The sequence below is a fragment of the Elephantulus edwardii genome, unplaced genomic scaffold, assembly GCF_000299155.1.
Source record: "Elephantulus edwardii isolate Elephantulus edwardi_28Jun2011 unplaced genomic scaffold, EleEdw1.0 scaffold00070, whole genome shotgun sequence".
In the NCBI taxonomy this organism is placed as follows: domain Eukaryota; kingdom Metazoa; phylum Chordata; class Mammalia; order Macroscelidea; family Macroscelididae; genus Elephantulus; species Elephantulus edwardii.
In genome coordinates, this window is record NW_006399820.1 from 583,412 (window position 1) to 597,417 (window position 14,006).

The 14,006-nt window shown below is 38.2% G+C and overlaps 1 protein-coding gene and 1 pseudogene across 1 annotated transcript in view; both read left to right on the plus strand.

The window, feature by feature from the left end:
* LOC102856463 (sodium-dependent phosphate transport protein 3-like) overlaps positions 1–14,006 on the plus strand; it is a 55,522-nt gene that overhangs the window by 22,455 nt on the left and 19,061 nt on the right. The gene's annotated exons all lie outside the window — the stretch shown is intronic.
* On the plus strand, positions 3,046–4,835 carry LOC102876469 (annotated as a pseudogene).

Below are 14,006 nucleotides of genomic sequence, written 5' to 3' on the forward strand. Positions count from 1 at the left end.
AAACCTGTTCCTGAGATGGTTCTGAAATTCAGGTGGGATAGACTCAAAGTCATATTTTGGTTGCCTTGGATTTAGTTTAATTTTCCTCAACTTCAACTTGAACTTGCATGTGAGTAGTTGGTGGTCTGTTCCACAATCAGCTCCTGGCCTAGTTTTCACAGCTGATATTGAGCTCCTCCTGCGGTTCTTTCCACAGATGTAATTGATCTGATTCCTCTGCATACTATCAGGTGAAATCCAAGTATATAACCTGGGTTTATGTCTCTTAACAAATGTATTTGCTATGAATAAGTCATTGTGCAAAATTTGATCATTCTCTCTCTCCAGTTCCATTTCTGTCACTGAGTCCATGTTTTCCAACTACTGAATCTTCTTTGTTCCCGACTTTTGCATTCCAGTCACCCATTATTATCACTGCATCTTGATTGCATGTTCGATCAATCTCCGATTGTAAAAGTTTGTAAAAATCTTCTATCTCCTCTTCTTTGGCTCTGGTTGTTGGTGCATATATCTGAATGATAGTGGTATTCACTGGACTTCCTTGTATGTGTATGGATATTATCCTGTCACTGACAATATTGTACTTCAAGATGTATCTAGCAATGACTTTTTTAACTATGAAAGCAACTCCATTTTTCCTCACCTTTTCATCTCCAGAGTGATATAGCATATGCTCATCTGACTCAAAATGCCCCATGCCAGTCCATCTCATCTCACCAATGCCTAGTATGTCAATATTTATGCCTTCCATTTCTCTCTTAACAATTTCTAATTTTCTACATTCATGGTTCTCACATTCCATGTCCCAATCACTTGTGTCTGCTTACAACTGTTTCTCTTCCTTTGAAATATTAGAGTGAAAATAATTTTAATGCTTATTTTTGACAAAATGCTTCTTTTTAATAAAAGTACAGGAATTTTAGATACAATTAAAAATTTATAGGGAATAATACTCTTATTTTATACACGGTTTAACAGAGAAGTTTGATATTTATTTGTAGGATTTTTAGTTTTGTTTTTTAAATGTTTAAAATAGTAAGTTGGCAGAGGGAAAGGTTACCAAAAGATTAAAAGACTAAAGAACTCATATTAGTGCTTAAAAGAAAGTGAATTATTTTACCAGTAACTTGCATGCATACTCAGGCCTTCTCCAGGTATATGGTGATGCTGTGTTGATTATTCATTGTGTCCCTGAGGGAGCTACTACCAAGTTATTCTGATTGCTCTTCTGTCACCAAGACAGACTTGGGGATTACTGAGCTAGGTACTTATGTGAACTGCATTAGAAGTAAGTGGCAGGAGGCTTCCCTTCTGTCCCTTTACTTTCTTGAAGCTGGCTTGGTTTTTTTTGTTTGTTTGTTTTTAAATTTTTATTAATGTCTGATGTGATCATGACTAGGCTCTTCCCCCTGGAAATAAAAGTCTTGCTTTGGACTTGGGGGCATCTTTTGTGGATGAAAAAATATTATATGATAGCAGTTTTAAGAAATTTGGCTTTTAGCTAGTATTTTTGTTTTGTTTTCTTCCAAGTTTTATTGTTGGATACTGAAATAGCAGCAGTTAAAAATTAGTTTCAATTACTTTGGTGGCCTAAACACTTTTCCTGAGGTTTTCTTCTAAGATCAAGGACAGCCTGATTGATAGAATGGGAATTTATTGTTACTTATTTTTATGAGACTTTCAGTCTAAGTCAGTGAAAAATGTTGTAAAATTCTTTAAATTTGGATTATGTCACCAAAACGCTGGTTGAAAATTTAAGGTGGGTGAAAAATACTCTGAAAAAGTACACTAAACAAGTTTTTACACTTATTTTAATAAAAGTAAAAAAATTAAATACATGTGTAGGCTTATCTTTTATAAACATTTTGTTTGTTTATTGCTGTTACTTCCTGTAACTGTAGAGGCTGCTTCTTGAAAGAGGGTAGGGGTATAGAAGCTTGGAGGATTTTCCTGTGTGTTTTGGTCTGGAGAGCAAAGAGAGAATTGTATGCAATATCATCTCCTGGGTTGGGATCAGAGAAGGAGGGGAGGTGATGTTTTATTTGTCAGTCAGGATTGAAACAAGAGAGTGATATTTTAGTTGAAGAAGATTTTTTTTTCTCAAAATGTCTTTTTAATTAGGAGGTTGGTTATGGGGAGTTAAAAGACTGAGGAGCATGAGTAGAATGAGAGGGAGGAAGAGAAAGCAGAGAGTGAAAAAGTTTGGACACAGTTCCTGGCTGGGTTTTTGCTGGTGGGACTGACCAGGAGCAAGTACGACAGGTAGCAGGCAAGAGGGGAGAAAAAGGGAGGAGGGTTTTGAGTCTTAGGTAGACACAGAGAGACCTCCTGTGGTGAGGTGACATTTGCATATGGCAGAGGTGGGAGAGCAGGAGTGGTAGGGGATGCCAAGAGATCAGTGAGATGAAGAGTAAGGGAGTTTAGATCAGGAAGGGGAGAGGGCTTAGAAAGAAAGAGCTAAAACAATTTGATATGTTTTGCAGTTTTGACAGAGAGAAGAACAGAGAACAGAGAGCAAAGAAAGCTTGAGCATATGGGATTTCTGGTCATTTGCCATTATGTTGGTAGAAATTGTTGAAGTCTCAGAATGTTGAACTCAAGTGTCCCATTTTAGAGTTATTGAGATCTATTATTTAATTGGCATTCCATGTTCTTGCAATAAGAGAATATCAAGGGAGTGGAGGAGACACTCCAGTGGAGTGTACTGAGAAGAACAGGATTGGATGGCTCTCTGATTAGGGAGGGAGGTATGTAGTGGAGGTTTCCAGAGAAAGAAACTTAAGGGAACAAAGGTGTCCCTTATTTCCCTCTTATCCTCAGAAAATCTCCTCATGCTGGTGTCCCCAGCATTAGGAAAGACTGGCCACCTGGGCCAAGGGATCTGCCTGGCTTAGCACTCAGACATTTAGAGTCTGAAGAGAGCAGGAGACCTGAGAGAGAAGAAGCATTTCCACTTACCCCAAATTAGTCTGGTGTTGTTCGAGAGGCCAGCAATGGCAAGAGATGGAAAGTCTCAGAGAAGGGTGTCCTCTTGGCAGTTCAAAGATGAGTAGTCAAGAGACAGGTCAAGCCCTTGGAGGAGTGAAAAGAATTAGGGTGATCCAGCACATCCCAGGTGCCTTTAGACCAATAAAGAGGGACAGGTAATATAGAGGAGAGAGAGAAGGCAATTTCACAGAGTTTTCAGAGAATCTCAATATGAAATCAGGGCAGACTCCAATCTCACATCACCATAAACAATAGAAGATGTAGACCACTCACTGGCTTCCACTGAGATTATTAGTGAGCTTGGGAGAGATCTCTAGTGTCTGTGGGTTAGGCTTGCAAAGAAGGAGGAGAGAGAGAGAAAGAGAGAGAGTTAGTTGGGAAATCAGGGTTTGCCCTTCTCAGGTTTTTGGCACCAAAAATATAAGGTCACAGAGGAAGGACAGAACCCAGTTTAGGACAAGAAAGTTTATTGAGGAGAAATTACTGGGCTGGCTCTAAAGTAGAGACCAGCTGTTACTTGAAGTTAGAGTGGAGTTTTATATTGTCTTACAAGGAAATTAGGGAGTTCAAATGAATGTTTGCAGCTGCTTGCTACAAGATGAGAGAGTGGATCAGGAGTCATGGGATAGTTTTGCAGTTCTAACAGAGAAACAGAGTTGCAGCTGCTGCTTTGATTATTTATGTGGCTGTTCTGGGGAAAGGAAGAGAGAGCAACTCTGCAATTCTAACAGAAAAGAGATCTCAGACTCAAAAATTACAAGAACTGGAAGGCAGTGGTGACGGGATTGGGTGAGGGAGTGTGATAATGAATGTGTGAGATTAAACCCACGAGGTAAAGAAAGACCTAAGGCCTAACTCAGAGGAGCGGGGTGCAGTGCCGGTTAGGAGCAAGCCCCCTCTCAGTCCCTAGGCCCAGTGGTGCAGCAGCAGCAGTGGCTCACTTGTGAGGAGGTGGGGAAGTGAGTGTCTGGTACCTGCCACAGATGTGGACCTAGACCCTGAGCTAATGCAGAAGTTTAGCTTCCTTGGCACTACCTACAAGGACATTTTCATCTTTAAATTAAAGTAAATGCTTGGCTTCTAGCTTTATCTGGCTGGATGTGCCTTCTTCCTGGACATGACCAACTGGAATCTACAAACAGCAATTGGTACTTACTATGACTTAGAGAGCCCAAATATCAGTGTACCCTCTATGTTGTTTGTCGAAAATGTCACCATAGGAGGAGAGTTGATAGCTCCTGAGAAGCAATTTATAAAAATCATGGTGGATCCATAATTCTGGAGTAGAGGCCTCACCTCTAGGGGTTTTTCTTAAATATGTCAGGAGAGACCAATTTGAACATGTGAATTTGGTTAATAGTGAGATCACTAGAGTCCCAAGTAATTGCAGATGTCAGTGTCTAGATGTGCTGCCCCAGCAGAGGAGGAATGTATCAGGGACAGTGGTGGAAGCGCATTGCTACAGGACTCTGTTATGGAAATGTCGTCTGGTTAATTCTCAGTGTGGAGGTGGGTGGACCCTTAGGAGTAATGCAGCAGCGGTCATCTTTTGACATGCAAAGGAAAAGGAAATTTCAACCCATTTGCCTCTCCCCAAAAGAAAAAACAATCAGATGAAAACAACCTAAAAGACCCTGGGGGTTCTGAGTTTGACTTGATCAGCAAAAACATGGGCTCCTTCTCCTGACCTGAGTAAGATCAGGATAGACTCTCACAGAACTTTGTAAATCTATCAATCTATCAATCTAAATGACTTACCAGTAGTGACTTATAGTAAGATAGGTGCTCTCAGAGAAGAAGAAAAGGGACAGGTGGTCGTCATTGGGATTTCTAATATTTCTTCATGAAAAATCTGAAAAGCCTAGAAATTCACACCTCAGAGGAGGTTCTTTGAGACTGCTTAGCTCTCATGCCAAAGACATCAAAACAAAAACCTACCAGTCATGCAGAGGTTACTTCATTCATATTTATTATTAATTCCTGTCTTTCTGCTCTGGTTCGAGGTTGAAAGAACAAAGTTCTTCAATACCTTTGTTGTTGTTGTTGATTACCTTTGAGTTGAACATGACTCATTAGTGACCCTATGAACAAGAGGCCTGAAGCCCCTCAACAACTATCGACATTTATCAAAGTTCATAGAGTTTCTAGAGGCATGTTATTTAGGAAGTGGCTGCCCTACTCTTGCTTCCAAGCCTTTAGTATTTTTTTTTAAAAAGTCAAAATATCACCAGTCATGCTCACAATGTAAGTAGCTACTAATCTAAGGCAACAACAACAATATATCCTTAGTGGTGGTTTTCTTTGTTGGTTTGTGGTTTGTTTTTTTTGGGGGGGGGGGCGAGGGGAAGGTCAAGCTCAATTCTAAATATATCATTGGCTTTTACTTTATTTACCCTGTTTACATGTCTGATATTATTTCTGCCTCTTAGAGCTCATCAGCCTCCTCACAATTCAGAGAGTGATCCAAGTGATATTTTTTCACATATGGGAAGCAATTGAGAGAATTTTTTGCTTAGTTAACTATAATTTTAAGTACTCTGATTACTGTGAGATCCTGTCTTAGTTGTTTGTCTTCTTGGTTTGTTTTTCTGTACTGGATTGATTAAACAGTATCTTCCACACTCACAGGTGATCAAGGTTGATGGTTGTTGGTTTTGTTGGTTGAAGTAAAGTCCTGTTGCTGAGAGCTTCTTACTGTGACAGGGTCCTGTGAGTGTCCTCGTTCCACCTTCCCTGATTGATCATACTGTGACATTAGACCCAGTATTGTATATACCATTAAGCCTGCCCTTGCTTCATGTTAGCATTCACCAATAAAATTTTTAAAAATAAAGTTGATGATTATTTAAGGTGAAAAAAAACCCCAAACTAACAAAACCTTGCAAGAACCAATCCAAATGAAACAGATCAATTAATTAAGGAATTAGGATAAAATGTTAAAGAATTTAAGATATAATATTAGAGAGATCTGAAGAAATAGGTATAGATAATATTCATGAAAAATTACTGCCATAAGAAATAATTGTTGCAAATGATTACAAATATTTTAAATTAAAAGACATACTTTGTATATCTGAATACATAGAGTTGATCATCAAATCCATGAACTGAACAAATACATTGACAGATTATTCTAGAATATAGCAAAACAAGATTAGTCAGTAGAAAGCATGAAATGTATTTCTTGAATTGACAATATGAGAGTTGTGTAGTTAACCCAAAAGCAGACTCTATCGTGGTTCAGATCCATCATCAGCTCAGCTATATAAGTAGATGGGCAGTCTCTTTCCTTGCAATTTACAACCTCTGAAAGCCCATTGAAAGGTCAGTTATGTGTCAGTTCCTACTCTATAACAATCGGTTGCTATGTTTTTGGGTTTGTTTTTTTTTAAGAGAAATACTAAGAACTTTAGTGGCATAGTCTGTAGGAATCTATTCTACTAACTCAAAGGTGATGCCTCTCTGGCAATTCAAATTCAGGAGTGACTTTCAGGAAGAAAGATGAGCAGTTTCTTCCTGTGTGATTTACAGTCTAAGAAAACCCACCAGAGTCAGCTATGAGTAAACTCCAACTTGACAGGAAAGAGAGAGCGAGAGAAGTAAAGCTTAATTCCTTCAAAATCTTCCTGTCTTTGATACTGGATATTGCTTAAAGGGCCATAAGCAGATTTTTTAAATCTTTTGTGTAGAGACCCATATTTATTCCCATTCTAAAACAAAGTGATCCAACAATATCACATATAAGCAAAATCCTGGTAAAAAGTCTCCAAAAAGAGTTGGAACACTTACAACAACAACAGCAACAACAACATAGAGAGAGCTCTGTTGGCCTAATGGATGGACAGCCATGCTACCAAGCCAAAGGTAGATGATTTTAATCTGCAGCCGTCAGGCCTGGTTTTAATTGTTAACAGTCTTCTAAGTGGTATAGCACTGGTCTGTCCTTTTGGTGCACAAAGGTAACTCGTGGTTGTTGTGATGCTGAACACTGTGACATTGATGTGTCAAATGTGATAATGATTACCCATGGTGGACAGTGTTTGGTGGAGCTCCCTGATTAAAACAAGCTTGGAAGCAAGAGCGGCATCCACTTCCAAAATAGCTTGCCTCCAGAAACTCCATGAACTTGGAGAAATGACAAAAGTTACATAACTGTTCAGGTCTTTTGTTCATAGGGTTGCTATGAGTCATCTATGACTCACAGCACTTAACAACAACACAAGTTGGAACAGTGTATCAACAGAGAACCACCAGAGATATAAACTGAGTTTAGAAGAGGCCGTGGCACTAGGGACATCACTACCAATATCAGATAGAGGACTAGAAGAATATCTATTGGTGTTTTATTGACAACAAAAGGATTTTGACTGTGTGGATCATCACAAATTGTGGCTAACATTGAGAAAAATGAGGATACCTGAGCACTTGAGTGTGCTATTACAAAGCCTTTACTTATTCTAGGAAGCAGTCATAAGAACTGAAAAGGGAAATGGCATAGTTCAAAATCAAGAAAAGAGTGTGTTAGGGATGTGTCCTTTCTCCCTATCCTTTCAGTCTATATGAGGAAAAGATCATTTGGGAGACTGGACTTTATGAGAAGAAATGTGGCATCAGGATTGGAGGAAGACTCATCATAAACCTGTGATATGCAAGTGACATAGCCTTGCTTGTCAAAACAGAGAAGGATCTGAGGCATTTGCTGCAGAAGGCCAAGAACTATAGTCTTTAATATGGATTGTAACTCAACATCAAGAAAAAAATATTCTCACCACTAAATCAACTGGCAACACCATGATAGATGGAGAAGAGATTGAGATTGTTAACAATTTGATCTTTATTAGATTCACAATCAACACTCTTGGCATCAGCAGTCAAGAAATTAAAAGATAAACAAATGTAGATCTCTTCCAGTCAGTTAGTTAGGTGGTGTCCTCCAGATTTCTTGGCACAACTTGGTGAGCATATCTAGAGCAGCAAATATTTGTTGAAACATGTCAACTCATGCCATCAATTCCTGGAGCCTTGTTTTTGCCAATTCTTTCAGAGCAGCTTGAACTTCTTTCTTCATCACAGAGGTTCTTGCACATATGTTGTTTCATGAAATTCTTCTGTGTCTACCAATTCCTTTTGGTGCAATGGCTCTATACTTTTTCCCATCTTCTTTTAATGCTTCCTGGAGAAATGTGGCATCATGATTGGAGGTAGACTTATCAACAATCTGCATTATGCACAGTGATGCAACCCTGCTTGCTGAAACTTGAAACATTTGCTGTAAAAGGTCAAGGACTGAAGTCTTCAATATTGATTGAAGCTCCACATCAAGAAAACAAAAACTGGACCAATAGACAACATACCCGTAGAAGAGAAATGATTGAAATTGTCAATTATTTCATTTTATTTGGATCTACAATTAAACATTCATGATAACAACAGTCAAGAAATCTAAAGAGATGTTGAATTCAGAAAATCTGTTGTCATGGATTTCTCCAAACTGCTGAAAAAGCAAAGATGTCAGTTTAACAACTGAGGTGCACCTAATCCAAGTCATGGTGAAACCTAGGTAATGAATAAGGATGACAAAAATAGATTTAGCGTCTTTGTGTTGTGGTGAAGAGGAATGCTGAATCTCCCATGGACTACCAAAAGAACAACAAGTTCTATCTTGGAGGAAGTATAGCTAGAGTGTTCCTTACGGGCTTGGCTAGTGGAATTTTGTCTCACATGCTTTGTAAACATTACTAGGAGAAGTCTGTTCTTGGGAAAAGTCATCTTGCTAGAGAGAGAGGATGCTCAGAGAATTAGGAAATCCCTCAACAAGATGGATTAAGACAATGACTGTAACAGCAGGCTCAAGTATATCAGTCATCATGAGAATAGCACAGGATATAGGGCAAGGTTCATATCTGCTGTTTATTGGGTCACTATGAGTAGTAGTCAAATTGATGGCACCTATAAGCAACCACAAAAACTTTAGTGGTGAGATTCCTGGTGGAATAGAGGTTAACTATTTGGTTGCTAACAGGTTTGTCAGAAGTTTTAGTCACCTACTACTGTGTGGGACAAAGATGTGACAAGATGATTCTGTAAAGATTTAGAACCTTGAGAACTCTGTAGGGAATGTTCTATTCTGTCTTATAGGGTTGCTATGAGTCTGAATTTATTTCACTAGATAAGCTTTCCTAGAGCTCACAGAATAGATATTTTACAGGCCAAATTAACTACAAATAGCTAATATTACAGTTTGCTAAATCTATTTAAAACTCCCAGAGAAAAGCAGGAAAATGAGTAATGTAACACCTGTGTACGACAGAGAAACTTATCCATCTTCTAGTGGAAATCTAGGGAGTTCTAGTGTGTTGCAGGCTGAGTATAAAGTAAAAAAATGAGACAGAACACCAAAAATTAGATAAAACAGAGTATAAAAAGACAGAGGGCCAGCAGTTCAAAACAATGGAAGCACCACAAGCCACACCTCTCTGTGTATTTATTGAGAATCAGGGAGAAAAAAAATCATAAAAAGAATTCTCTTGTAAATGAAGCCAAGTTTTTCTCTATTGTCAACCTAATGTTTAGCTCAGAAGTATTTCACACTTATTAACTCTCCCTCTGCAGGGGGATCCTAGCTGTCTCTTGTCTGCAGGAAGCAGCTCATTTCCTGTGATCTGTCACAAGAGAAATTTCAACTTATATTTTGTGATTCCTTCAATTCCTGATTAAGCATATGGTTTATCATATAATATTTGGTATGAAATTTGGCTTCCCACACTAGTGGCCTAGTGGTAAGAAGCTGCACTGAAATCCCAAAGGCATATAGTTTGGATCCATCAGTGGCTCTGTAGGAGAAGGATGAAGAATCTCTACCTCTCTGATTTACTGCCTCTTAAAACCCACTGGAGGGTCAGCTATAAATCGTCTCTGACTTGAAGGCACAAAACAACAACAACAACATGGGCCATCTCTTCTTGTGTGGCTTAAAGTCTTTGAAAACTCAGGGGAAGGGAAGTTATGAGTTGGTCACAGCACTATGCTATAAATAACAACAACAATAGTAGAATTAAGTCCTTGGGAGGCACTGATGGCTTTTACTTAAAGGTTGGCAATTCAAACCAAACTACTGATGTCATGGGAAAAAGGTCTGACAACATGCTTCCACAAAGATTATAGGGAAAAAAACTTATGGAACTGCACTGCACTGTGACATATGAAGCTATGATTTGAGTCAACTCAATCCAATAGTTATGGTATAGTAGAATTAAATATTTTCAAATAATGTAGTAAACATATATAACCATGGACTGATAATGTTCTAGATAAACCCTTCATCAGGTTATTTTATATATATTTACAACCACACCTCATCTATCATTTTGTCATACTGTCGTGTCTTGTGAGTTGCTGTGATGTGGGAGGTTATGCCATCTGTCATTGATACTAGCAGGTAACTTGTAGTGGACTGATTTCAGCAGAACTCTGGACTAAGACAGATTTGGATCTGAGTGTCTATTTTAAAATTAGGCAATTAAACTCAATGGATCATAGTAGAATATTGTCTGATTCTCCTGCTTTGGTGACATCATTGGGTGAATAGAATTGATAACTGAATAAAAATCTATTTGGGAAGGACGATAGTTGTGATGATGCATTCAAACATGGTGGAAATGTTGAGGATTATGTAAGACCGGGTGCAGTGTTGTTCTGTTGTACGTAAAGTCATTATGATTCAGATTCAGCTCAATGATTGTCCATCTTTATATCTATCTATCTATCATCTATGTTGTTTTTAGTTGCATTCAAGTTAATTCTGACACATGGTGATTTCATGTATGCAAAGTAGAACTACTCTGTAAGATTTCCAAGATCACAACCAAAGCTAATTGTCAAATCTATCTTCTGAGGCATTTCAATGTGAGTTCAAACTGCTAACCTTTGGCTAGTAGTTAGGCACTTAACTGTTTTCACCTTTAGGAAATATATTTATACATGACATGATTCATGTTTGGAAGCAGTAGAGGCATCCACTTCCTAAACCACATGCCTCTAGAAAATCTATGAACATAATGAAATGAGAACAGTTAGAGAACAGGTTCCAAGTCTTTTGTTCATAGGGTTGCTATGAGTCTACTCTACTCTACCACACTTAACAACAACAACAACAACAACAGAGAAAAGGGAGACTTGAAGAAGCAGTTCTACTCTGAAAGGTGGGCTCTCTTGTTTTGGTTGAGGTCGTGTGGAATGTTTGGTTGTTTTTTATTTAAGAGTCTTGTTTTTAGAGTCAACACCATCTCCTTGAGGGCCTTTGTATTTAAAAGTCAGTTGGCCCCTCAGCCTGAGGCTCTGTGGGGCATAGTGTAATTATAATTTAGAGAAACATCCTTCTCAGTGGTGCAGCACTGGTCTGTCAATTTGCTGTAATGAGGTAACCTGGGGTGGCTGTGATGCTGAACTCTGTGCCATTGGATTGCCAAATGCCATAATAGTTACCCACAGTGGACATCTATTTCATAGACAACATGCCTCTGGAAACTCTGAACTTTGAAAAATGATGATAGTTATAGAAAGACTTTACATCTTTTGTTCACAGGGTCACTGTGAGTTGTGGTCAACTCAGTGGAAATCAACAACAACAACATGTAATTAAATAATTCTATGGAGATTAAGGGCCAACTGTATCAAGTGGTGGTGGAGATTAGGCAAGTGGCCATGAGTTTGACAAAGTAGATGCAATTGAAAGCTTAGAAGAGACCCATATTAATGTTATAGTGGTGGTGCAAATATTTTTGAAGTTGATAAAAGAGAAAATGGGAGATGAGAAAAGGGAGATAATATGCACAGCATTTTGAAGTGATTTGCCTTGAAGACAGAAAAATGGCTATGTACATGGGAAGAATTCTGAAGAGATATGATTTTGTTTGTTTGTTTTGTATATATTTTTCAAGATAGACCAAATGAAGGTGTGTTTGCATGTGTGAATGGGAATGATCCAAATGTAAAGAAGTGAATGAGGATAAAGAAAGAACTAGTAAGGTCAAATGCCTGGAATAGATACAAGAGATAGGATCTAGAAGACATGAAAAAGCCTGGCTTAGTACAGGTGGATAAACTTGTTTTCATTACGATTGAAGTCAAGACAGAGATCTTGGGGAAAAGATACAGATTTGGTGGACCTGATGGATGGCACGGGGTAAAACACTAGTCTCCTTTGTTTATTTGTGCCCTGGAATCAAGCTGTTTCATTTCATCTGCCATGAACTATGTGACCCTTCAATAAGTTATTTATCTGTCCCTATTTTAATTTCTTCAACCATAAATTTAAATACTAATAATTAAAGGAGATGCTGGAGGCCTAGTGGTAAGAAGCTGTGTTGCAATTCCAAAGGTAGAGGTGTTCCACCAGAGAAGGATGGACAGCCTCCTCCCCTGTAATTTATTGTCTCTGAAAACCCACTGGAGGGTCAGATATGAGTTGATTCTGACTTAAGGGCAACAACAACAAAAGAGATAAGATACTTAAAATCCTTAAATAATGGGCATTGATGAAAGAGAAAAAATATTTGATTTTTTTTTTTGTTGCAGGATGATGAAAGGTTTCATAAGGTTGTTGGGTTTTTTAAATTTGGTTTGTTTTTTTTTTTAGATTTTAATGAAAGTTTACAAAGAACTAGGATTTCCATTCATTCATTGTTGCACATTTTCCTCCCTATCACCCCTCCTTCCCAGTTCACTTTTTTCTTTGGAAAAAAGTTCTTTCATTGTTATTCAGTTCACACACCACCCCCCACCCTTGACTTTATCATGCATTTTTTATTCTGGACTCTTGTCATGCCAATAATACCTAATCATATGTTCCTTTTACACAGTTCTCTCTCTTGTCTGTTTCAGTGCAATGTACATTATTTATCCCCTGTTTTCTTTGTTTGTCCCCAACCCCCATATCAGTCCTGTTCTATAACAGTGGCATTATGCAGTATTTGTCTTTTTGAGACCTAGATATTTCACTCAGCATAATGTCCTCAAGTATCACTCATTTTGTATAGTATTTCATGAGTTCTTTGTTTTTCCTTGCTGCATAATATTTCATTGTGGGAATATACTACAGTTTCCCTATCCATTCATTTGATGATGGGCACTTGGGTTGTTTCCAACTCTTTGCTATTGCGAACTAAGCAGCAACAAACATGAATGTGTGTATATCTGCTTGGGTGACAGTTCTGGTTTATTTAGGGTATAGTGGAATTGCTCATCCTGATGAGCAATTGGTCCATGATATTTCTATTTACAACTTTTTAAGAAAGCACCATACTGCCTTCCATAATGATTGTGCCATTTTACACTCCCACCAACAGTGAATAAGGGTTCCAGTCTCTTCACAATCTTGCCAACATTTGTTGCTTGCTGCTCTGTTAAATTTTGCTCTTCTTACTGGGTAAGATGACATCTCATAGTTGTTTTGATTTGTATCTCTTTTAGAGCTAGGGATTTTGAACATTTATTCTTGTGTTTGTTCACCACCTGAATGTCTTCTTTGGTGAAGTCTCTGCACATATCCTATGCCATTTTGCAATTGAGTTGTTTAGCTTTATCTTGTTGTGACAATAAGTTTTTTTAAAAAAGTAAATCTAAATGTCATTGTTACAGAAACCTGATAAATGCAAAGAAGCCTATAACTATTTAAAACACCTGAATTACAAAACACCACACAGGGCTAAATATGAAATATGAAAGAATAAAATTGTATTTAGAAAGAACTAAACACAAAATGCCTAACAATTCTGTAAATCAATAAGGTGAAATTAAATAAGCAAAAGATATAAAGGGGAAAAAAGGGGGCACCACCTTGGATCCAGACATCACCTGGAGCTATCAGGCGAGCTGTTGAGGAACTAACCTGGCAGGAGAAAGGCCGGTAGGATCTTATCTGTGTTTATTGGGGCATTGCTGATTACCCCCGGGAGAGCACCTAAGGGGACGCCCACAGGTGGGGAATTTGGCCGAGCTCTCTTGGGCTACACCAACTG